This window comes from Neocloeon triangulifer, unplaced genomic scaffold (assembly GCF_031216515.1).
Source record: "Neocloeon triangulifer isolate White Clay Creek 2 clone unplaced genomic scaffold, ASM3121651v1 ptg000013l, whole genome shotgun sequence".
Classification (NCBI taxonomy): domain Eukaryota; kingdom Metazoa; phylum Arthropoda; class Insecta; order Ephemeroptera; family Baetidae; genus Neocloeon; species Neocloeon triangulifer.
The window spans coordinates 4,906,775-4,933,301 of NW_026775555.1; the positions used below are offsets into that span (position 1 = coordinate 4,906,775).

General features: G+C 34.7%; 1 protein-coding gene across 1 annotated transcript in view; it reads right to left on the reverse strand.

Moving 5' to 3' along the window:
- Positions 1–26,527, reverse strand: part of LOC132198555 (polycomb group protein Psc-like) — a 104,109-nt gene that overhangs the window by 63,502 nt on the left and 14,080 nt on the right. The gene's annotated exons all lie outside the window — the stretch shown is intronic.

Here is a 26,527-nt window from a genome sequence, read left to right on the forward strand (position 1 = left end):
TACTTTTGATAAGTTTTTACTTTGCGTTTTTAAGGAGATACGTTGATTACAAAATTTCCTTTTTTCATAAGAAAAAATGAGACTTAAAAGATGTTCGAGTATATGTGTGGCGTTGTGTTATTATAATATATAGCACCATAACTAATTTACATTTTTCTCTGGGAAAAATAAAATTTCTCTGCTCCCCTATGTCACATTTTGAAAGGAGGAAAAAGAAAGGACGGAATGAATGAACGAAATCATCCCTCTCTTGAAATTCCCAGCAGCAGTTTTCACAGAGCAGCGCATAATGTTGTGACCTGGACCTATCCCTTCGCATTTCACGATCCGAATCTGAAATATAATGAGGGACTTATCCCACGAAGCGGCAAAGCGCGAGGGGTCCGCGCACAGGAGAGAGCAGAGCACAAAGGCATTTGAAATATGCGCGGCTCCGGCGAGATATAAATATATATAAAATAAAAATACTAAGCGTAGAGAGAGAGAGAGAGAATGAGAGAGCGCAATAAAGGAGGGGAAAGGGGCACCATTGTAAAAATTTATCCGCGGCGCAAAACAATGCGAGAGAGCAACAGCGATAATAACATCTCTCTCTGCACAACAAGAGAGAGCCCCTTTTGCTCTCGGTCTCTATTCCTCCAACCCCATAATTTTCCATATTAGGGTATTTCTCTCTCCTCTCGTTACATATCGTGGATTCAATCGAGCGCAAGTGCGTTTAATGCCCTCGCCTTTTTCATGTGCGCGAGGGAAAATAACTCATTTCAGCACTTTGCGCAGCAAAAAAGCTGACGTCCGCTTCTCATTTATCTCTGTTTTATTTTTGGTTCCTCTCCATCTGTGGACACATTTTATTGATATTAATGAAAGTCTGCTGGGCGCGCATATGTGCTTATGTTGATAAAAAGGCTCGTCAGCAGCTTATTACATATATAAGAAGCTCCAAATTGTGTTCAAAATCTGTATTTATAATTTGCCAAATAGTTAAATATATTAAACTAAAGAAAATTATTTAAATTATATTCTTAATTACATCATTTCATACAGTTTTTGTTTATTTAAAGCTTTTTTTAAATTTTAAACCGTATATATTTTCTATTTAATTTAATTTATAAATTTTACATTTTTTTATTTAAGAGATATACTTTTGTTAATTCTTTTTTATTAAATTTTGTATTTTTATAATGATCTCAAGCCCAAGACTTTCTAAGTGTAGAACCAATTGGTTAATTTTTCCCTTTCGTTGGGTATCTAATTGTTTGTTAATATCTTTAAATCGGCATGTAACATTGAATTCTTTATTATATACAATGTTCATTGGATTTCAATGAATGGGGTTAACAGAAATTGAGACGATAAGATTAGTTAAAAAAAACTTTTTTTCTATTTTTTAACAAAAAGATATATTTTATTCTCCTCTTGCAAGTTACTTTTGAATAAACGAAACCCATGTTTTATGTTTGTATGTATTTCTATATTTTCTTAACCATTTCAGTTGAACCGAGATTGGAGCTGTAAGAAAATATCAATTGAAATTATCAAGCCGCACGCATCGTTTTTAATTATTAAATTTTCACTTTTTATTAAAATTTATGCAGTGTGTCTTTCTTGTTTAATATTTGCAATGTTAGCTAATAATTCATATCTATAAAACAGTTAATTATCAGTTGAATTTTCAAAACACAAATTAAATATAATTAACGCTTATTTTCCTTCTAATCTGCGCTGCTTCTAATACACCAAAATAATTTAATTAATTAACGCGCGTTAGCTTAAGCCTATGACAAATTTTGCTTAGAAACGGTAATTAATTTGCAATTAGTATTTAAATTAAATAAATCTTAAAGCTATAAAAGAGAGTGAGGCGGGAAAGAGGTGGAAAAATGAGAGCGGTGCGCATTAAAGCGTGAAATAACAAGCACCACGCATCTCTAAGCGCTGCAGCAGTCGCAGACGACCGACCGCGAGACTTAATTACACTTTACATAATAAAATACACATTATTCAGGACGGGGCGTGCGTTCGAACAAACAACACGACGCCGTGGAAAATAATAAAATTTCATTGCTCTCCCGCGGCCAAGCGTCTCAGTCAGAGACTCATGATTGTGAGTACAGAATAGAGAGTGCATAGCATTCACACAATATGCTGCGCGGTTTATTTATATAAATTTATTCGAACGAGAAACTTTTGAAAGTTTTATTTATTTATTTATATTAATGCATGCGCGAGAGAGCGCGGATTATTTAGACGCTTTTAAAATACATAAATGCGGCATGAAAAATATATAAATTCAATGAGGCCGGTCGACGCATAAATTGCCTTTGCTGCTGTTTCTGATTGAAAGGCGAGATAAAGAGCGGCAACAAGGACGCATAAAAAATTACAGCATCTCGTCTGTCCGTCCGCAAGCGGCGGCGGCCGAGGAAGGAGGAGGAGAGAAAAGGCTGCTCTCCGGCCAAGGAAAATTGCACGCTCAGCGAGGATAAAATAAAATATCACCACGGTTTGCGGATTCAAAACCAGTTTCCGCCGCCGCCACCACCGATGCTGATTATTTTTCTTTGGTCTCTCGATCGGACGGAATATAAAATAAATGTTTGTCCCGCTTGCTATGCTTTTCTCGATCGCGCAGCCGGTGCATCTTATTTCTATCTCTCGGCTCTGCATGTTGGTGGTCCGTACCTTGCAGCTCCTGCGCTCTGGAGTTTTTTTTTTATATAAAACACAAAGGATACTTGAGTGTTTGGCGATGGAGACAAAGATTATTATGCGGCCAGCGGTTGCAAACAGCCTTCAAATGGCTTTATTGTCCGTGTTTCCAGAATTAAGACGTTTTCTCGGTACTTCAAAGGAGAAAAAAAAACTAACAAAATAGTGCTAAATGTGGTGGAAAGGGCAAATTTCTTTTTAGTCTGTCTTTGGAAGTTTCTATAAGAATTCTTTTTGGCAAAAATCAATAAAAATTTAATAATATTGTACATTTTAAAACTTTAGTTGGAAATTGTCCCTTATAAATTTTGGGATTCGGGTCTCATTAAATAAAATATTTCTTCAATAATTATACTGAAAAAAAGAAGCCACACCGGCCACTATCATTATTTACACAAAAAGAAACCTTAAAAATAAAAAAATGGTAAAAAATATTTATATTTAACAATAAAAAATTAAATGTCTTATCTGCATTATAATAATTACTTAGATTTTATATGTTTTTAAGAATTATAATCGCCATTTTTATTTTAACTGAAAAGCTCTATATAATATTTTTGTTTTTCTGATGTTTTTAGTATATAATTAGACTTCTGGGACAAACTTTCTTTTTCAAAAAAGAAATTTTAGCGTGGATTTAGAAACTGAGCGAGAAAACCAATGCTCGGAAAACGAATTAATATGTCCGAATTTCAACTTTTAATTGAAAATTTTAATTTTTTTTAAAACAGATTAATATTTCTGTTTCCAAAATAGTTAATCTTTCCACTTCAAACTCAAAAATTAAGACCAGCGGCACATCAATTAATAAATAAAAATAAATGTCTTTCAACCGTCTAAAGACTCCGATTAATTCACTTATTGTTTACCCTTATTCTGACTCATTTATATTTGCCAAATGTTTAAATTATTTTCACAATGACTGCGCTCTGCTGGGAATTTTGTTTAAATGTCAATTTTAATGCCTAAATGTCAACAAAATTACAAATAATTACAATACTATGAAACTTATTTTACAGTTTACACTTTTTTTAATTCCTTCTTTAAAGTGCGTCAATTTAACAGTTTAAGTGAAAAATTAAACAAAAAAGTTCGTCCCTTTCAAAAGTATTTTTTAGTCATCAATACAACACAGGCGAAAAGTCCTCTCGTTTTGGCAGAGTGACGTGTTTTTTATTTATTTCCACAACTCGCATGTTAACTCAGATGCAGCTCGGTGCGGCAGCCTCGACGAAGAAATAAAACACCGAAAGAGGCATAGCGTGGGAATTTGAGAGCACATGTTGGCGAGAGCTCAGGAGAGAGAGAGAGAGAGAAAAATTCTCGCTCGCGCAGCAGCGCATTTCGTGCAGCGCCGGCTGAAGTATAAAAAAAATGGTCTGTGTCCATCGACATTGCCCTCCCGTGCTCTCCGGCGCGGCACTTGTCTTTTGTGCACGCAGCCGAGGGGCTCCCCCATCCGATTTGGCCGCCGAAGAATTAGCTCTCTGGCGCACTCTTATTGCCACCCCATTTGTATTATACGATCGCGCATCTGCCCTTATAATTCCAAAACGCGGCGGCGGCGACAACGAGGGTCACACCCTCGACTAAGCTTATCAAAACGTTATTAGATAAAAACGAGCGACGCACACAGACACATCGTACAGCGGTGCCCATTGCGAAAGGCTGTTTACTTTCGTCTGATTGTAATGAGCTTTAGCCGCGCTGGTGCGGTTTATCAGTCCGAGCAGGAGAAGAGCAAATATAATTAATTTGTACCCGCGAGACAAACCACACGCCAGAGGATCTCGTTGTCTATACCGCCATCTTAACGCGGTCAGCGCAAATCCTTATCCCAGTTTTATCGGCGCAAATTTAGAATTAAAATAAATGTTTAACTTATTAACTAAAAAGAATTACAACTGAAAATCATTGAAAAAATTAAATATTATACGCTGTTTTTCGTTATATTTTGGCTACTAGTTTATTTTAATGTTTAACATCAAGTCAAACGACTTTTTAAAAGGGCTCTAAATTTTCTTTCAAAACTTTTGAAGCGAAAGAGAAGACAATAAGAGTTATAATATTTAATTTTATTCTAAATAAAAAGTTAAAATCAGGGAAATACTAATAAGATTGAGGGAAACTTAAATTAAATTGGATATCACTCAAAATATTTTACCAAGTTGCCGTTCTAAATTGTTTAATATGTCATCAGCTTAAGCTAAAAATTTGTTTAAATCTTTAAAAACAATCAATTGTAGAAACATTCACGCATAAAAATTAACAAGTCTAATGCACAGAATAATTTATTATGAGATTCGTATGTAACAACTATAGGGCAAGATCCAAACATGAAATAATAATATTGAAAAAAATGCTATTCAGCTCGCACACCGTTGCATGCCAGTCGTCTGCCAGTTATCGGTCAACATTTAATGCCGATCATCGGCCGGCAATGCATTGGCATTCAATTTTCCCTAACGCTTGCCAGTCGTCTGCCAGTTGTCGGCCGGCAGATGACCGTCCGTTGCATGCCAGTTGCATGTGCATTCAACGTAAATGCATCATTTTTCTTTCCACTTTTGCATTCCTTTATTTCCTTTTCTAATTTAACAGATTAATTAATATTTAGAAAAATCACATAGAGCATATATGCAATAACTGCATTTTATATTTTTTGAATATTTTTTTACCGATATATGTTCATTTGGATTCAATATAATATAAAATGCAGTCATAACATAAGGCTCTGTGTAATTTTTCTTAATATTAATTAGTCTGTAAAATTAGAAAAGGAAATAAAGGAATGCAAAAGTGGAAAGAGAAATGATGCGTTTACGTTGAGGCATATAATAAAAATTATTCATTTCAATTTTAATAATTAAATGTTAAAATATTTTAAAATAATACAAAAAGTAATTTTTAAATTATATAATTTTTTTAATACAACAATTTAAAATTTAAACGTGAATACATGATGCCTCCGTTATGATATTAAATTAAATTTTTCCATAAGCACACGATTTAATAAACAAACCACACTCATAAGTCCACACCAATTTGGGAGCTTGTGTTTAAGCGCGTACTGGCCTTCCTCCGTATATAAACGCTGCATCAAGAAAATGGTCTGAAAAATAATAATACCAAATTTGAAGTCTGTGAACCGTTAATATTTTCAGACTAAATTTATTTCAATTAGTCTTGTTCAAATCTATTGCTCTCGATTTATTTTAGTTTCAGCAGGGATGTTTAATAATTCGGGTTTAGCCGCAAAATGCGGGGTGCAATGGAACATAAAATTTAGGATTTGTATTTACCTGCAAAGTTTCACAAAATCGGGCCATTTTCATTGATGAATCCAAGAAACAGACACTCAAAATACTTAAAAACTTTAAACTGGGCATAAAAGTGATGAATTCTTAAGGATGTTCAAAGATTTTCGGGACAAAACTCGGACCGACGAACGTTGCAACGAACTTTGTTTGGAAATAAAAATGCTTTCAATGATCGATGACAGCCGAAGTTTCCAATGATTCGACCGCAGTGACATCTTCGTTGTCTGCCGATTGCTGGTCGGCATTAAATGGGCATTCAATGCCGATCGCCTGTAACGCACCTTCATTTAGCTCTGGCGCTCGCTCGCGCCAAAGTCCCTTTCGTTGCATGCCCGCGATCAACTGGCAGACGACTGGCCGACGATACCTGCAATCGGCAGGCAATGCGGACGTCGGCCAGATAACTGGCAGACATTCGGCATGCAATAGTGTGCGCGCTGCTAGCATATATAGAAAATTGAGGAAAGATTAACAAGTAACGGGAATAAATAATTACAATTTAAAACTAAAATCAAATATTTTTTATTTCGGATTGTTAAATCACGTAAATGGGAAATTATTTGTGATTTAAAGTAACACGAGAGAAATAAAGAAGCAGCTTAATAATTTTTTTTATAAATTAATGTATTAATTGATTAATTTTATGGTAGAATTTCACGATGAGGGTGATTGACGGTGATTTGAATTTAAAGTCGGCTTTTCCTTGATGGGTTTTGTGTATTGTTTATTTTTTAAGAAAATTTATTTGAATTTAATTCTAAAGAAATGTATTTCTTTTTTTTTAATTGGTTTTTTGTACTAATTCTTGTCAAAATGATTTCACAGCTCATGAATTATGGCTGCAGCCCGCAGCCGAAACATGTAGAGCAGGATATTATTTTTCCTATGAACCAAGAAACAAAACCCATCAAGGAAAAGACGACTTTTAATTAAAATCACCATAATTAATTAATTATTGATTTAAGCCTACTGTCGCAAGTTCAGTGATTTGCTTCTTTCTATAATTCATTAGAATTTAAAACTGCGATCCGATGTCTTGAAAGTTAAAAGCAAAATAATTGCTATAGCCATTGGTGGTGCCGTTTATTTTGTCCAACAGTTAATTTTCTTTCTAATAAATTGTTTTCAATTTTTTAAATGTATATAATAATTTTTAATTTATTTTCTTCTTTTAGTGATAGATTTCCATAGCCATTGTTAACATTAAGAGTTGAGACTCATTGATTTCCGCAAAATTTCCCATGTTAGATTTAAAAGTGTGTGTGTTTTTTTTATTTATTCTTTGTATTTCACCAGTGGGTTTGAAAATTAATTTAAAATTCATTATTGGAAAAAATTTGTGATCTTTATTAAAACTAATTAACAAATTGTTCCTGCCAAAGCTTAAGTTGAGTATTCAATTAAAGATGCGAATTTTCAGTTCCAAAATGAATCTTTTCATGGAATTCGATATATTATATTCGATCTACTGAAGTCGTAAGTAGAGCATGTTGGGCGATAAAAACGTCTCGCGCTCGACGGCACATGCACTGCGCAAATATTTCACCACGTCCGCAAGTTGAAATCTTTGGCCACAAATCAAAACGCGGCTGCCTCTTCTTTCAACAACGGCGCGTTTATCTCGGCACTTGCCAGACGGGGACTCTTTGCGTTTATGATCTTGTTAAGAGTTTCAACTGCTCTCTAATTGAGAGCGCGCCCTCGAGGGAGTCGCGACCGAGAGCGACGACGGGAGAGAGAAAGAGCGACGGCTGCGGTTATGCAGCCACGCAATGAAGAGGCGACGCGCGGGTTGCATATGCCTCGCCGAGCGCAGGGGTGGAAACTATAGAAAATAGCAGCTACTTGTCGGGCGATTCCGTCAAGGGAATAATAAACCACTTAATATTGAGCTTGCAATCTCATTTGTGAGGGTTGTCAAGTACAGAGTATGGGGACTTTCATTTTTGAAATATTAATTTTTAATTGTACTGAACTTCTTGATTGAGTTTTAAAAGAGATTAAAGAATATAAAGACAAATAATAGGGAATAAAAAAATACTTTCTAACAATCCTAATTTTTTTTAAAAGATAAAATTGGGAAAAATCACAATCCTCGCTTTATTTATCGCACTTTTCCATGAAAGTTATAATTTGCAAAAATGTTTGCACTAATTTTCTTTATAAACTATACTGTGACTGTTTCATATTAGCATATCAATATTTTTTTTATTATTAGTGACATTAAAATGATGCTGACGTGATAATGAACTAAAATTCATGTCGCTCAAAAATATTTTCCCTTTTCAAAAGGCGGAATATGCTTTGTTAAGTTCCTCTTGATTGTAATGTATGAAAAGACAAATGTCTTCACGTGGGCTTGGCAACAAATAATTCCATTGCGCGGGTCCAGACTATTGTATGAGGAGAGGATAAGCCGCGTGTATGCAAATCAGTTGAGGACCACCCATCCTCTTATGAGAGAGAGAAATGCACTCCCATTCAACAAGTTGCTGCCGCCGCCACCACTTATCCTTTTCTCCTTTATGTTTTCTTTTCCGCGTCGCGCCTACGTCAAGAAACACGCACTGAGAAAATAAATATAAGTTGAATAGTCAAGGTGTCAAAGGTGTCTTTTTGACAAATAAGAGTTTGTGACTGTGAGGCACCGACGAGTCTTGTATACGCAACTTTAGCTAAATATTCCAACTTCATCCAAAACAACACCATCAACCGTTGCCAAGCGTTAAAAAATTGCTGATGGTTTCAAATTATTCTCTTTAATGCTGATAAAGTTTCCATCAATGATTCTTATGGCTTTTTCAAAAAGAAAATAATAAAACAATAAATTGTAATTTTTTTAATTACAAAAAGAAAATTAGAAGTATAAGTGTAAAATTAATAATAAATCAGAAAAATAAATGATACGCGGGCTTAATAAAAGATATAATCTCTGCTTCCTTTAAACAAAGTGTATAAAAATGCATACAGAATTATTGCAAAGAAATATGGAGAAAAGTTGAAAAAACGTTACTTAATATAAATTTTCAAAACAAATTCAATTCATAGGAAAACAATTTAATTATTTTATGTAATGAAGGAAGGAGAAATTATAAATAATGTAAAAACATTTTTTGATGGGAAGTTATTTACGCAAGAACATCGCCGATACGGAAATTGAGCTAGAATTTATTACAGTAAAATCATATTATTCGCGATACAGGCGCGCGTCTTTCTCGTGACGCTAATTGCTTGGTGCGAGGCATGTTTTCCTTCTTCTCGCTGATCTTCCTTATTCTGCACACGTCATTGGTACAAAATGGTTGCTCGCCGTCTGCGCTGCCGGGTCATCTCAAGGTCAACGAGATGTGAAGCACCACTTCTTGTCTTCGAGCTCCTTCTGCTTGGAGTCAATTTAAAATTCATCTTTAACAGCTTGCTCAGCTGCCAAGATTTAAATTTAAAAGCTAACTAAGCAAAAAATTTACAAGCTTTTAGAAAATACAAAATAAATGCGTGCAAAAACGTTTTGCATAATCAATCTGCTTAGAATAAATTACTTTTGCAATTTGAATAGAGATTTAAATTAAAGTTGGAAATTTAGCTAAATTGGCACTATAATTATTTTAATTTTTAAAATAACATCTATATATGATTTTTAAAAATAAACCAGCAAATTTATATAGTCTGCAAGATACAGTTTTAAGTTTTTATGTAGAGATTCTTGAAATATAATAAATTCACCGGCTTTTCCTCGGTGAAGATGAGCAACTTTATTGTTTCTGCGTATATATGAAGAAGGATTTTCTCTATATCATGCGCGGAAACAATAAAGCTGGCTCATCTTCACCGAAGGAAGCAGGAATTTATTTCATCTAAAAAAGTGCAGTTTCAAGATTTTGCTTTAAACGTATTTGTTGTTGACCGATACAAATAAGACTTGCTGAGCATTCTGTTTTGTAAAATGACGACCAATGAATAAGCAATAATAATTTATTGCGATTATGTATTCAAAGAGAATAAGAAAATATTGAATGCTAAAAGATATTTGCTTATATATTTTTATAATACTTTCACAAAACCGATTGAATATTATTCCGCGGATACAATTTTATGCGTGTTCATTAAAAGTTATAATTTTTCCGATATAAGTTTAAAATATTATACAGAATGCGCATTGATTCAGAATCAAAATAAGCTGCAAGGAAATAGAAATAAATCTTAATAGGACCAAGAAACATTAGCGGAGAAAAATAAGAAACTGCAGATTAATTAACTGCAATATTTTGTTTTTGATCTCGCAGATGAAAAATTCTATGAAAATACACTTTTATATGTTCAAATATTCGCACGCTCTTTCTTTTTTTACTTGAAGATGTAATTTGATAGCTTAAAAATGTGAAATTTAAAATAAAAAGTCAATGAGGGGTCATTAAGACGGATTGAAGGCTGCCATAGGTACTTTTTTATCTCAACGTTCCATTCCCCAAAGTATATTAAATTGCATTTTGGCGAAGTGCATGTATTTTTGGATCAGGTCTATGTCAACAAAGGCGAGAGTGGCGGCGGCGGTGTGGCCTGCGGTTTGAAGACGGCGTCTCCCAGGGGGCTCTACCAGACGGAGAGCAAACAGCGCGACAAAGCACGCGAAAGTGCACGTTGGGGCGACGGAAGGAAGGAGTTTATCATAACTCGATTACAATTTACGACACCTCTCCCGCCAAATCACGACCCCTTCGCGATTCCTCTCCCTTTCAGGCCCCCGACAAATTTATACAGTTGGATTTGCATTTAATTTTTCGCCGGCGCCAACATGCATAATTAAACGAATGCACATCCCCCATTAACATCCCCTGAGGCCGCGCGTTATTACCCTGACTGCAACAGCATTTCGGAGAGTATAATATGCAAAAGCGGGATGCGAGAGCAGGGGTTGCCTACCCTCTCTTTAGCGCGCGCGACGACGACGAGACGTGCTGCAAGTATTGATTTTCTACCCCTCGCGCCGGCGGCTCCCCTTCGCCAAAGCTTGCCGATCGCCCCGGGGGTGTAAAATTTTAATCATAGCCGACGAGGGGAAACGCAATATCAAACACGCTAGCTTGTCCCGAACACACGCACACAAGGAGGGTTCTACCGGTAGCAGCCGTCGCTGCACACGGAAAACTTTTTTGGAGGGAGAAACCTGATTGGCGCTTAACAGGCCGCTCCAAAAGGGGAGGGTTGCTCTGTTTTCTCTTTCTTTTTTTTATGTGGACTTATTTTTTCTTTTATTGTTATTAAGGTTCCTGCTCCCTGTCGGATCAATCCGTAAAAAGGTCCCAGTCTTATCTCGGAGCTGTCAGTATAAAAAAGGGAAGAAACGGCTTCCTTCGGGGGACGTTCGTCTGAAATTTATGCTGCCCGCACATATATTTACACCTGAGCACTCTCTGATGTTTTGTTTTCTCTCGTGGCCGGCGCGGGTGATTTATTGAAAGCCGCAACAAAGGCGCACTTAATTCAGAGGCGTCGCTCTTCTTTCGCCCTTTTGTTATCGCCGCAGAGTGATTTGTTGTTCTCCTCTTTAAAAACTTATTTTGTTGATGGCTCCAACTTGAAGAGACCGACCAGAAAAGTCTTTTGAATTGAAACAATACGCAGCTCAATATAAATAACTACAAAACAAGACAAACCATATATAATAGACACGGGATCAATAATGACTTACGCAGCAATAATTCATAATAAATGAGCTATTTTCTTCCAAATCAGCAAGATGCATATGAGCAATATCGAAAACGATAATTGCATTAAATTGGAAATTTTGTAGCAACGGAACACATTAATGATTAACTCTTGTTAAATCTAAATTTTCAAACGAAACTCGTCTATAGTCTTGACGTATGAATCTCGAATAAGTTTTATCAAAGTTAAAACATTGTTCAAAACTGCTCAGTTGTGTTGTGTCTTATTGAGCCTTCTCACATGTGTTTTCCAAGGCAGATTTTTATTTCAATGTTCACGCAAGCAAAATGTCTGCAGCCTTGGTTAAAAATAAAACAAACCCGCAATTAAAAAATGTCTGAAAGGTTTATGGAAAAATCTATTGACTTATTCAAAATGGTTTTAATTGATCCCGTTCCTGGTGGGAAACAGTCAGCTTTTTTTTCAGCAAAATGCAGATGCGGTGAATAAGGGTATATTTTGCTATAGCGAGTTGTGTGGAATCCAAGGTATTTTATTAAATTAATTTTGCTTTTACAAAAATTTGATCTATCATATGTCAGCATTAGAGGATTTTTTTATGGGGTCATTTATAAAAATATATGTTTTAGTGCATTTTATAACTTCTATTTCGAGAACAACTATACGCTCGTTTGCAGCCGTGCACTTTTCTTGGATCTCCCTTTCACTTTGATGGCCGTTGCATGTGTCGATTAAAATCAAGACGATAAGAAATTATGTTAAGGAAAACATCCTGTCTATTCCAAAAAGGAGTTTTTATTTTAAAGCCAAATCAAAATGAAAAATTTCATGATTAAAAATCATTAATTTAATATAACCAAGCAACCAGCATACAATTTGGACATACTGAAATCCTTAATAATGATAAGTACATATTAAATATCTCAATATCTTTCACATGCACGCAAGGCTTATGCCGAGAAAGATCTTGTGTCCTTAATACAATTTGCGCACCATCGCGTCTTTACTTTTGGAATTCAAGAGTTGTTTCCGATCGAGAAATCGCGCACACTATAAGATTTCGGGTACATATATGAGGGGGAAAAATTGGAGGTATAAGAAAATGCCCAAGCAAAAAGGTTTATTTTTTTTATCCCTGCGTTGAAAAGCTTATTATATTTTGGGGTCCAGATTTTTAATTGAAATTCATACCTCGACAATAACAAGCAAAGGTCGGCAGGAGTAGCCAGGCAATCCTGCACGATCCCGCGTGCAGGACAAACGAGAAAGATTATAAACTTTTAATATAATTCTTGAATGCGAGAGAGACGGAGGAGAATGAAAGGTGCTGCGCGCCAGCTATTTCAAGATTGTAAATTATACGCGCGCTGCTCTCTTCTCTCCCTTGAAAGTAGTAATTTGCTTGATTATATATTTGAGACAAAAAGGCTTTCTTAAAAGGTCTATACCAACATCCAGAAAAGCCGAGAGGCATCAGAAAAGGAGCTTCCTTCAAACTCATTTTGCTCTTTTTCATTTTACTTATAATATTATTTTTGCACTCTCCTTTAAGACGCCCACGCACTTCATGTTGTTTTATCTCCTCGCGGTGATCTCTAAAAAATCTTAGTTGTGTAATTTTTGGATTTTCTTTAATTAATATATATGACTAAGTTATTTGTAAAATAAAAATTTATTCCATATTTATTCAAATATATTTCTTCAGGAGTATGCGTGCGCTTAAATAATTCTCGTCTTTCGGTTAAATTTTTAATGTGTCTTTTCATTTTTGCAAACCCATTTGTTGCAAATGTCTTTAACAGGGTACCATCATAATATCCTAAAGAAAATGTCCTAAATTGAGGTTAAAGACAATGTCCTAACAGAGAATGTCCTAAAGAAAATATCCTAAAGATAATGTCCTAAAAGCTATGGTCGCACATTGTCCTAAAAACTTTGTCCTAATTGAATTTCAAGAAAATGTCCTAAATTTCGGAAAAGTGGTTGATTTATTCTAAAAAATTTAGTTTTTTCAACAGGGACTAACATCCAAAATGAATTCACTTAAAAGCAGAAAGAATGATGCTAATTGTTGAGCTTCTCTGTCACATTTCAAAAGATAGTTGATCAAATAATTCAAAAAATAATAGTGTATAAAAGTTTGAAACAATCATATTATTTTCCACAAATACAAATTATTGTTAATAATAATATTATTACTTCAACTTATATTGAAAATAAATTTAACGAATATTTTCAATTAGAATTTTTCATATTTTTTGTCTTGAAAAAAAAATCGAATGATATTTTTAAGTAAACTTTTTCGTAGGAAACAAAAATACAATTGCCTGAAGATTTGTACGAAATTCTTTGAAACTATTGTCTAGAAGAAAGATTTATAGCTACATTTCTCAACTACCCGTAGCAAAAGCGAAGGAAATAATATTGAAAAAAATATTCGAGTCATTACAAAAGCCTAAAATTACTAAAATTAGTCAAAGGTCTAAATATGTATATTTTCCGATAAAGACTCTAGTCGTATGAAGCGTAAAATATGTTGAATCTGGATAAATTTTGAAACAAAATTACTTGAAAGGATGAAATTAAATTTTTTTTCACATGACACATGACTTTTCATAATTTTCAGGTGTTAGGATATTGTATGTTAGGACATTTTCAATTCTTAATTTTAGGGCATTTTCTTTAGGATATTTTCTGTAGGACATTTTCTTTAGGATATTATCCGTTAGGACATTTTCTGTTAGGACATTGTCTTTAGGACATTGTGAGGCACCCCCTTTAACAATTATGAAAGTCTAAATAATTATTCTTACAGTTTTAAAAGAGTTTTAAAAACCGCACAATGACGTATACTTTATATAAATTAATTAAGAAAACTTTCATAAATTAACCAAGTCGCTCCTGCCAAAATTAATCCTCCATAATCATCAATAAAATATTTTGAGATCTATTAATAATTTATAATTTTTCACATTGCCAAACAGTATCATCGACATGTGTTCATCAAACTTTAGCGCCACATGCATGAGGATGGGATTTTTGTAAACTCTTTTTTTAATATGAAAAACATATTTTAAAAATTATATATACATCCATGAAATGTATTAAAATAATATAATAAATTATAATTATTGAGTTATTATTGTTAGAAAAAGCTAACTAGTAAAAACAATATTGGAAATGATAAAACTTTATAAAATTAAAATTAATGTCATGTCAAATAATAAAAAAAAGTTCATTGTTTTACTTTTAATAAAAATAGTAATTTTCTTTTATATTCTCACGCATGCATTTTGGACTTAATACATAATTTGTGAGCATGTTGACTTTCCATAAAAGAGACATGTGGTGCGTGCGTGCAATTCCGCTCTGTGCAGCGCGTTAATGAGGGTTATAAAAAGCTTTTTAGCGACGCGACAAAGGCAGGCGCATATGACTATTATATATTAAATTTTTTATCGCGCACCAGCCATCATCGAATATAAGCAGAGCGCCGAAAATCAACCTCACGCAGAGCGAGCGCCGCTCTCTCGCTATATCAAATAAATAAATAAATTATAATGTGGAAATGAGCCCGCGCGCCGCGGCTTCGCTCACCAGCGCCGCGATAATCAGCAGAGAACGCTCACTCAACAAAAGCGCTCCTAATTAGGGATCCCGCGACGCGCGCTGATATCAGACAGATTACATTATAGAGATTTCTTGCACCTGCCCAAAAGTGCTGGTGGGGAATTTTGATGGTGTCAACTTCATATATAAACTGTTGCAGCATTACAATCAGCAGCGAATTAGAAAGGCATATTAATGAGTTAATTAAGTAATTTGTAAATAAAACAGTTCAATTAATTTTGGGGTTTTGTTATTCCAATTGAATATTTTCTTTGCAGTTGCCTTTATATTTTTATTAAGCTTAAATTTATAATTTAATGAATTTGTTTTTTTATTTTCAGAGTTTTGTCATCAAGTGAGTTTTTGTTCTTTTAATTTTATTTTTATACATTTTATTAAATTTCATTTATCTTTTCGTGCTATATATTTCTCGACCCAATTGTTAATGGGTGAATTACGTCTGTATAGTGCATTATTTGCAATATCACGCCATCGAGAACAATAAAAAGAGTTCGAAATAATATAAATTGGAAACTATACGGGCAAATTAAAATCCTTTTATAAAATTCATTTACTCAAAATATGGAAATATATTTAGCTGGAGAACACAAATGACATAATAGGGGACACAAGAAAACTTACAGTATAATGTATAATTAATGAAAAAAATATATATATCCACCGATATTCTTTTCAATGCAATATCAATTATCAATCCTAAAGAGAGATTTTTTTATTATTATTTGTTGTTAATCTGCCCAAATTGTTACATCACATATAGTTTAAATTTAAGAAAATGGAATTGTTTGGAAAAAACGGCACCACCTGCACTATGCAAGAATTTTGCTTAAACTTCCGAGATCAAAAGGACACCCCATCCGCCGCAGTGAGCCACATTTATGTTTTTCTTATTTATCAATGAATTAAATTTTCTGTAGCCTGCTCACATGGTCAACCAGTTTGAATTGAAATCCTTTTAGTATAAATGAAAAAGATCACCTCGCAGAAATGCGTTTGTTATTGACGTATAATTTCTCTCAAAACGCGCTGTTTTTGTAAATTATTATCAAACGAAGAACGCATTTTATTTTTAAACATTAGATATTGTTAAATTTTAATTTAAGGTTTTAAAATTTGCAATCATCATTTTAATTTTTATCGGCTTATATAGAGATATAAAATAGCGCTGGTTATTTACGATAGCGAGAGCGGCACCACTTCACATGAGGTATAAGCCAGAGAGTGCGCGCAGTGCGTCTGTCGTGATTATGTTTCCTCTGGTGGTACGAGATCGGGTTATAAAATAACAAGTGGCCTTGCAAGAGAGGCGACCGCCTAGTTGATTTATGCATCGGCCGGTCGGTCGGTCGGTCGGGTCGGTGCTGCTCGCCCGCCTCGCTTTGCTCTCCGCGCTTAATTCTCGACGCCGCCGCCGGCACTCACATATAATAATGTTATAGGCTCCATTAGGGCCCAAGGTTGAGAGAGACTTGCTGTGATTCTCTGTAGCGCGCTGCTGCGTGTATACGTGTGTGTTTGTTAAATATTGCGGTCGGTCGATTCGATCGCGGATCCGCAGGCGCAGGGAACAGAGAATCGCGCCTTTTTTTTTGTTGCTTTCCGCACAAGGTATTAATTTATGACGAGATAAAAAATGGACGAAGCGCGCCTCGGCACAAGAGCACCCTGCACGCATATATATGAAGTCAATTATATCATTTAAACACTCAGAAAAATGTTTAGTTGATACAACTAATATTTAGTTTTAGTGACTAAATGTTTTAGTCCTTTTTGGTATAACTCAACTCGTTCTTCCTTATGACTAAATTATTTAGTTGAATTTTAACTCATATATTTAGTTGCCATAACTAAACCTTTTAGTCGCTTTTAGTTGTTATAACTAAACATTTTTGTATCTTTTAGTTGGATTTAATATTATATTTAGTTATTTTTAATAATGCTCATTACTTCATTTAAGTGATTCTTTTATTTGGAATATGGAGCAAGGGTTCGATTTTTCTAGAAAAACACCAAGTGCTGAGTAAAAAGAACAACTTTATTTCAGAAAAGATCAACTATCAGATATAATAGGGAAAATGTTTTTGACTTACAGCTTTTCATATATTATGTCCTTCTAGATATGACGCAAGGTTGGCTTATTCTGTTTGTATGTATATGAACGCAGTGAAAAAAAACCTCACAAAAACAATGTCTTCTTCACTTAACACATTCACACTGATCTTCCGAGTTGAGCTTGTACTCCCAAAATCATAGTTTAGCTGGCGAATTTCCATACTGAAAAAAATATCAGATATTAGTTTTAGGTAAAATATAAAGGCCAAAAATTAAAAATTACCTTTTGATTAAATTTTCACTCCATTTCCAATTGCTTTTGAAATTCATCCCCTGCGCATTATGTATATCCCCTGCAGTCTGCATACCCTGTACTCTGGTTCATTAAATCCCTTTTCGTCGCTTTTCATGATCCATCCAAGCGGTCAGTCGTCTGAAAATAATTTTAAGCCATTTTTATTAAGCCTTCACTTCTTCCCAAAATTTAAAAAAACAAACATGATGAAGCTTCCCCAGCCAATAAAAAAATTGCAAAATTTGTGAATAATTACACTCACCTTCAAAATTGAATGCGCTCTACAGATACGTCCATACTTTAAGGAGATCTCGGACAGTGATTCTAAGGCTGATGGCTTGATTATAAGGCGATAATTCTTGATAAATCCAGGAGCCTATCGTTTCACCAACAAGTACCATAAACATGGACTGGAAGCTTGACCGATGCTTCCGATAGGAGGCGTTATGATCTCTTTTACTTGTATGAACTAAAAGATTAGTCACTAGAACTAAACTTTTTAGTTGCTGGTGGTAGATTTTTGAAACGGTCAAAATACCTTAGTTTTAGTTCCATCGACTAAAACATTAGTCATATGAAATAATGTTTTATTCAATGTTAATAAACCGACGAGTTTCAGCAACTAAATAATTTATTTTTATGAAGTCACAGGATTTCTTGGCTTTAGTTGCATCAAGTGTTAAGTTTATTTCATATTACTAAAAATCAACTAAAACGCATTAGTTGAAGCTCAAATAAATTTTTTAGTTAACAGTCAACTAAACATTTCTCTGAGTGAATCCAAATAATGATTAAGGCGCAGAAAATAAACTTTCAAATTGGTTGGTGTGCAATTATTTTGTGCGTTGTGAATAACTCAATGTCCAACAATTAAGTGATATATTTAGACAAATTTTCACAATGAACTGTATGAATAAAAGAATAAATTAGTGCATTTTTTTTTACTCCGCGAAGGAAAATTGATCTCGCCTGCTCTCAAGCAGAAATTTTAATTAAGATTATTAAATATGGCTCCATAGAGAATTTTTAAGCCCGTTGCACGAACCCTGCTCAAATACTTGAATATAATAAGCTTTAAAAATGGCCACACGAGAGATAAAGGTTTTTATTTTGACCCAATTGAGAGATAGTTAGGCAACTTCTTGACAGTGAGGACTAACGGGAAGCCTACTTTACAAATATTTTCCCCTCCCTTACTGCAAAATTTAAAAATTTATTAGTAAAAAGAGCTGCGCATGTTATGTTTATCCTTTAAATTTATTATTCTGGAATGATTTGATTAATTAGCTGTTATTTTTTTCTTTATAAACATTAATATTTTCCTTTTATCTAATTCACTTTTCACCATTTTCACATCATTAGATTTTTATTTAATTTAGAGTAGAGAGCAATGATAATCGGATATTAATATGTCACGAAATCCTTTCGGAGGAAAAATTCCAGTGCAATGGCCGATTCTTTTCAATACTTATACGTACAAAGGCAACTTCAAGACCAGCGGCTTAAAGACCTTTTTCTTTGCCAGTGATTTTATGACAGGGGCTGCCCGTGATTTACGAGCAGCTGCCAAATGAGAGGCTCAGGCTTTTGTCCCTTTCAAAGCCACCAAAATGGTTACACGACTTTCCACATCCTTAAACGCGTGCAGATGCTCACAATCGTCCTTGGAGGGTTGTATTTGTTGTTTACTTTGTGCCGTCTTTATACCTGCTGTGGCGCGTCTCCCTGCACCAGAACATACGAAATTCCTCATGGCCGATGACAGAGATAAATGGATGGACAGGCGGACAGACAAGCTGCTTCTCTATCTCCTTTTACTTATAATTCTTTCACAATAATAAGATAACACTCTTGCATTTTGCGCAGCGTTTTGTCCTCGATTTTTATTGGAAAATTTCAATCTTTAAAGAATAGGATTTTGGTTTTACGCCGGCTCATAGATCTTCAGACAAAAATTAATTATTTAGAGGTTTAAAAAGAATTAATGAAAAATTTCAACGATTTAAAATCGGTTCAACTGTGACGTATTCAAAGCTGTAATTGTCTTCACTGTTTCAGTCATGATTGTTTCCATTCATTAAAAATATTTGTTTGGAAGAAAGGAAAAGTTAGAAAGCACAAAAGAGTGTTCATGTTTTGAAATTAAAAGAAAATCAAAAGTAATGAGAGCGTAGCACATTTAATATACATTGATATATATGGATATATAGAAGCTTTTATTGAAGTTTTTTTTAATTCATCCAACCTTATATGTTTATCAAATTGTGATAAAAGCTAATTTTCAATTAATTAATCGCATATAATATGTTGCTACATTTGAGCGCAATTGAAAAAACGGCGCTCAAGTTCGCTTGCCCCGTAACAAGCGTTAATTCTTGGATTGCATTAAGTCATTTAATTAATAGTTTTTCTTTAATTTCTTTTATAGGTTTTTTTCAAAAGATGAGCGACTGATATAAGCGACCTGAACACCAAACTCAAACCTCTGTGCGAGGAAGATTCCAGCGTTTTTGAGAAATGTTTTTAATGCCCCATTAATAAATAAATTATAATCTCAAATCCGCGCAGGGACGAGTTAAATTATAAATCAATTTTGTAGTAGAAGTTCAGGATCCATGGTCCATGGTTGATTCATCATGATTTGAAACTAAAGTCGGCTTTTCCTCCGGGTTTATGTGAATTGTTTAATTGTTTAAGAAAAACAATATCCTGCTCTACATGTTTCAGCTGCGGGCTGCAGCCACAATAAGTGAAATCATGGCATTTTGACAAAAATTAGTAAGAAAATCAATCTTTTTTATTTCTAAAATTATTTTTCTTTCAAGGAAAGAATTTTTCGTGAAAAATTATTTAAATTTAAATTTTCTACACAAAACAATTTCTAACGCAACACTTGACATTGAATTAAAAGATATTCAAAACGAAATTTAATTTTTATAATAATTTTGGTCAGAATATTTTGACATGTTGTGTTTTAAGCGGGAGAGTGGAAACTGTCCAGAGTTGAAACTGTCCAGGGGTTGAAACCGTCCAAAAGATGGAGGATTTACAAAAAACACACCCTTATATGGGGAGGAGTGAATTGTGAGGGCATGACCAAGAATAGTGAGAAATGGAATCGTATATAATATTTTTTGAGAGGGACAAATAATCGATTGCAATGATGCAATTATTTGTATCTTTTAATGCTTTCAATATTGGACAGTTTCCACCATTGAGTTGAAACTCTCCAGGGTTAGAAGTGGCACCGCTGTCGCTGGACAGTTTCACCTTCTGGGCAGTTTCAACTTGTAAATAATGCTGCTAATTGTTATTCTCCAGTACTGGACAATTTCCACCGTTGCGTTGAAACTCTCCACGTTTACAAGCGGCAACACTGCCGCTGGACAGTTTCACCTTCTGGAGAGTTTCAACTCTTGACAATTAAATCAATCAGGTATATTTTCTCGGACAGATTCGCCACAACGGTTGAAACTGCCCAGCAGTAACCTCTGCAGGAATGATTTAACTTTTGTTTTTTGTCACATTGATATATTCTATAATTTAAAAATAATAAATAATAAATTTTAAAAGTTCATTTACAGTGAGCTATGATGAACTATTTAAATAAAAACAGAACTCGTTTAGTTTAATTAATAATGATTATCATTTTTGTGCAAAAGAGTGCTGTTTAAACATACTTATTATATTCAAATTTCTTATGGGTTGTAGTCATTTATCAGTTCTCATAAGAATTAGTCTCAATCGCTCAATTTGAGCTGTGCAACCATGGGAAATAAAATTATTTTCTCATAAAAACAGCCAGAAGACAAAAAGACAAGCGCGCAACACATATACCTGGCTCGCGAACAACAAGGCGCCGTGGGGCCGGTGATGGCGGTCAGCTGGGTCACCCGCGGCCGTCTGGGGTCTTTCAATCTCTCTATTGAAAACCCCCAGATTGATCAACATTGTCTCAAATAATCATTGAAAAAGTGCTCTGGCTGACAACTTCTGCAGGTTGTGCGAGAGAAAGAAACACTTTAGTTAACATGGGCCTGCAAGGTGTCAGGAATTTTTTCTTAGCCTGTGATTCAATTCTCTGTTTTGATTAAATAAAATGCGGTTGAGCTCTCATTTAAAAAAATTAATGCACCTTCATTCTCACGCGGAGCAGAATCAAATTTAAAACTTCCATATTGGTCAATTATCTAGCGCGGTGTGCAATTTAGTTTTTAGTCGTAATTAAAAAAATTTTAATTGCTCTCAAACTTTGATTTTTTTACAATTCGTTTGTCATTTATCTAATTTAAAATATTTAAATTGTCAAACATTTAAAATGCCAAATAAACAAATATAACATTGTTAAAACTCCATAAATATTTATAAAATATTTAATAAATTTGCAATATCTTGCGAATGTGAGAATATTCTTTTGAAATATCGAGTTAATATTTAAATCTATATATTAAATATAAATTTTAAATAATCTCTTTGTTATACTTTTAAAATTCACTTTTTTTCGATTTTTATTAAATTTCTTTGATTAGCATAAAATCTTAAAATTCAATTATGTAGGATCCAGATAAAGTTACCTAAAAACTTTTGATACAAAAGTTGATGGTAAAAAGAAAATTGAATCCCTTTTTCAAAAATGAACATTTTATTTTAATTAGGAGCAAAGTTATAAAAATTTGAATTCTCGCTTCCAAGTGATCTAAAATCTCGGCTTCACTCTGCTATAAGCGTACGGCTGCTTTTTCGCGCCGCTAGAATTGGGCGTGACAAATGTATTAATTGCTGATTTCTCATCTCCCATTAAAGCAGTGAGCTCCAAATTTTATGGATGTTTTCATTTTTGCCCTATCTACGTCTACAAATTTTTTGAAAAAATTCGTTGTCAACGCGAGCAAGTTATAAAGAAAAAACTTAAAAAATTAGCATATTTTGCTGAATACTGTACTTTCTTTTGTACCAAAAAATGTTTCAAAAATTCCTGATATGTGGCACATATTTGCGCACAAAATTCTGTTGCAGAGCAATTTATAACCCTTTTTGTTTTTTTAATATTAAATTCGAAGTGAAAAAAAACGCGTCAAAAATGGAAAACTATTGAGCGTGTTATTAAGAAAACTGCTGGTCAGAATTTTACAAACAAAACTTTTACCATTCTAGAATAAACGTCTCAGGATAGTAAAAGAAACTTTTTTCCAAAATTTATCAAATATCCACATTTTTTAATTTTAATGACACTTCAAATATTACGAAAAATTTGAGAAAAACAGGCAAAGTAAAAATATTTATTTAGAATTTAATGATGCACGCTTTATAATTTTGCTGCGTTAAGAACAATTGCAAATAATTAAAAACTGAAATGGATTTTTGCAGCAATCAGCTGATTCCACAGACCGCAGGAGAGACGAAAAAGATTTTTCTTCCTTTTACTGCCTCTCCTGGAAGATCTTTTTCGCTCAGCGCACGAACCCTTTGGGCTATTTTTATTGTTTCCTTTGTGTGCGCCAGTGTGCCTCATCGACTGCATTTCTGGCTCGCTCACAACCTCCCCTTGGAGCAAGAAATAGGTCGCAAACAACAAATTATACAAAGGGTTGAATGAGCTGCTTTGCCACCTTCGCTGAGCCACAACAAAATTACAGATTTCTTACTCAGGGACGTATACAAATTTTGGATACTTCATTTATAATTTAACCTTTATTTGCCGCGGGAGAGAAAATCCACGAGACAATTAATAGTGAACCTAAAGCCCTTCAGTGATTTTTAACTAAAAACTAAACCAATTTATGTAAACGCAACGGAATGTAAAATAACCCACAATAAAGTAATTAATAGGCCTCAGCTTTTTAATTTGAGTGGGATTGAAATCAATCTCTTTTTATTAATAAAAAATATAAGCATGCATAGTGTTTTTATGGCAGGTATTTCCCAAACATAAAAATCAAAATTTCTTGTTAAGTTTTCAGAAAACACCACGTTTTACCCTTTTTTGATTATATTCACAATATTAGTTGCAACCTCATATTTATATGGTAATTTTCAAATTTTGCTTGTATAAAATTTAATACTTTACTCATAGTTAAGAATCTGCGTTACGCCCCACCAAGCATCTCCTTTTGACACTACCTGAAACTTTTTGCACTCTGAAGTCCCTGAATAAGCCCGCCCCCGCGTCAGCACCATAAACCATAAGGGATATATGGGAACGAGATCACCCAAATATGTCACCGAAATATCACTCAATTTATATTCTGGGAGTAGCAGAGGGGTGAATCTGTCCAAGAAAATATACCTGATTGATAATTGTCAAGAGTTGAAACTCTCCAGAAGGTGAAACTGTCCAGCGGCAGTGTTGCCGCTTGTAAACGTGGAGAGTTTCAACGCAACGGTGGAAACTGTCCAGTACTGGAGAATAACAATTAGCAGCATTATTTATAAGTTGAAACTGCCCAGAAGGTGAAACTGTCCAGCGACAGCGGTGCCACTTCTAACCCTGGAGAGTTTCAACTCAATGGTGGAAACTGTCCAATATTGAAAGCATTAAAAGATACAAATAATTACATCATTGCAATCGATTATTTGTCCCTCTTAAAAAATATTATATACGATTCCATTTCTCACTATTCTTGGTCATGCCCTCACAATTCACTCCTCCCCATATAAGGGTGTGTTTTTTGTAAATCCTCCATCTTTTGGACGGTTTCAACCCCTGGACAGTTTCAACTCTGGACAGTTTCCTACCACTCGTTTTAAGCGTACCTTTCTCAGCGGTGGTCGAAAGAAGACTAAATTATTTCCGGTTGGTTTTTCAAGTAAAAGATATTTTATGGAATTGCATTGTGTTTGTTCGTCGCCACTGCTGTCTGCATATTTCTTTATTTTGCGCGGCCTAAGCTGATATACCTGTGGGTGCAGATGGGATTATTGCTCTTTTGTGCACTTGCAATAGGTGCGGCGCCACTCTTTTTCTTTCTTCTGTATTCTCCTGGTGAGCGAAGGGCTGCTGCCGCGACGCGACTGATTTTCTTCTCCTCCCTCTTGTCGGCGCCGGCCATGAACACTTGCTTTTTTTCTTTTATAATCCCATCAAGGCGGCCAAGAATTATTTCAAAGAAAAAAGCAAGTGTATTCGTGGCCGGCGCCGCCAAGAGGGTGGAGAAGAAAATCAGTCGCGGCAGCAGCCCTTCGCTTGCCAGGAGAAAACAGAAGAAAGAAAAAGAGCGCGTATAATACTGCAAGTGCACAAAAGAGCAATAAACCCATCTGCACCCACAGGTATCAGCTTAGGCCGCGCAAAATAAAGAAATATGCAGACAGCAGTGGCGACGAACAAACACAATGCAATTCCAAAAAATATCTTTTATACCCGAAAAACTATCAATTTGGACAAATAAACAACAACATTAATAAACAAAGAAATTAAGCAAAACAGCTTTCTTGGAAATGAAAATTTTTTTGATTTGCGCCAGTGAATCCATAAATTACAAAAAAGATAAATTTTGTTATGTTATTAGAGGATAACATTTTTTTGAACAACGTAATGTTATTGAAAAAAATATTAAATGTTGAATCATTTTCTATATAGATTTTCACGGTTTTACAAATATATTAAAGGCTCTTTTGAAACTATATTATTATTTGGAAATCATGAGCAGATTAATCAACTGCAGTATACAGCTCTTTTTGCTGAGAGCGTAAAAAACTTGAAACCTCTCGCGAGACAAAATCTGATGCTTCAAAAACTGTTAATCTCTTCCGTAAAAAGGAGAAAAAACGGTATAACAAAATTTTCTGTTTCAGAAATAAAATCGCTGCACAAAAATTTCGTTAGTCGACACATATAAAATATAACGTACGAAGGTACGAAGAGCATAAAAAATTATATATCTTTAGATTTGAAATGGCATTACATTATTCTCTCGGACTGAGAAATAGTGTTTTAAAATTTAAATGTACACAAAATTTTTATAACCAAGTTATTTTCAAAATGAACTCGAATGCAACAAACGTTTCCTGTATTTCATTTTGAGATTTCAAACGCCAATTTTTAACTCTTCAATGAGTTCTCTTTTAGCATAATAGCGCAGGCCAATAAAGGAAAAGCAATTTTAACAAAATTTATTTTGTCTTTAACTGTGTCGATATAAAAAAGAGCGTTTTTTCTTGGCGCACACGATATATGAAAAAATAATAATGCAGAGAAGTCAAGAGCAAAAGCATGCAGCATTTTTATTGGTCCTAATCTTAGGGCGGCACCTTTCTCGCTGTCATAAAGAGGCGATTCATTTATTCTCAAACAAATTATACGGACAACTCTGTTGTTCAAGCAAGAGACCACCAATGTTGAAAAAGTATCGCGCAATAACGCGTGAAACCGCAGACCGAGAAACACGAAATACCAAAAGAGTTGCGACACGACGCGCGGGACAACAGTTATTGCCCAGCGCGAAACATTCATAAAGACTTGTCGCGGGTTCCCGAAATGGATTTTCTCAACATGGAGCCGTAAGTGGTCTCGGTGGCCTGGGAAAGTTCCCACACACGCCGAAGCAGCAACATAATTTTCTTATATGCGCGGCGCGCGCGAGGTCAAACTGCGGTTCACGCCGCTTTTCGTTCTCCGACGTGTCGCGCCGACGCGCCACAGTCGCGTGTGTCCGATTTTCCAGACAATCCGGACAGCAGAGAAAGGGCGGGGGCTGGAGGGGAGCGCCGACTTTCCCGGCTCTGCAGCATTTTCATTAAATTTTTACGGTGCGTGCGTCTGTGCAAGGCTCATTTATAGCCGCGCGCGGAAATAGAACCGAGTGAGAATGCGAGTAGGGGTCTGCACGGGAGGGGGTCGCGGTGACGTCAC